The sequence below is a fragment of the Anarrhichthys ocellatus genome, unplaced genomic scaffold (genome assembly GCF_004355925.1).
Source record: "Anarrhichthys ocellatus isolate YVR2014 unplaced genomic scaffold, GSC_Weel_1.0 scaffold9297, whole genome shotgun sequence".
Lineage (NCBI taxonomy): Eukaryota > Metazoa > Chordata > Actinopteri > Perciformes > Anarhichadidae > Anarrhichthys > Anarrhichthys ocellatus.
The window spans coordinates 1-701 of NW_022289271.1; the positions used below are offsets into that span (position 1 = coordinate 1).

At 45.1% G+C, this 701-nt stretch overlaps 1 non-coding gene across 1 annotated transcript; it reads right to left on the reverse strand.

The window, feature by feature from the left end:
- Positions 1-379: 379 nt before the first annotated feature.
- On the reverse strand, positions 380-452 carry trnaf-gaa (transfer RNA phenylalanine (anticodon GAA)). Its single transcript has one exon. It is a non-coding gene; the product is annotated as a tRNA-Phe (tRNA).
- Positions 453-701: the final 249 nt, after the last annotated feature.

A 701-nucleotide genomic window follows, 5' to 3' on the forward strand; every position in this document is an offset into this window, starting at 1 on the left:
AAAAATTGCCGGGATTTCGGGAAAAAGCAACGATCCATGAACTATCGAGAGGCTCTTGCACTGTCGCTTTGCATCGGACTAGCTTAGCTCCAGTTTACAATTCAAAACAATCCAACACTGAACTCTCCATACAGGCCTCAACCTCTGGGTGAGCACATAAGGGAAGCCAGTGAATCGCACCAGATTGCTGTGAATGAATGAAAATTGACAGACATCTCAGGAATGTTTGCTTTCTGCTTTCCTACTTTGTTGACTAGTTATATTAACTGGTGTGTTCTGAACTTCAGGGACAAGACTGAAGTCTCCATACAGCACTCGACCATATGCCAACAAAGGAACATTTAACAAGGCAACATGTCCCCAAAACACAACTTCCAGCTGCCGAAACCCGGGATTGAACCAAGGACATTTAGATCTTCAGTCTAACGCTCTCCCAACTGAGCTATTTCGACACAAAAAGGGTGCCTGGAGTGGCACTCAGACAACATACAAAGCATCTGAAAAAATTGCCGGAATTTCGGGAAAAAGCAACGATCCATGAACCATCAAGAGGCTCTTGCACTGTCGCTTAGCATCGGACTAGCTTAGCTCCAGTTTACAATTCAAAGCAATCTCACACTGAACTCTCCATACAGGCCTCAACCTCAGGGTGAGCACATAAGGGAAGCGATTGAATCGCACCAGATTGCGTGAATGAATGA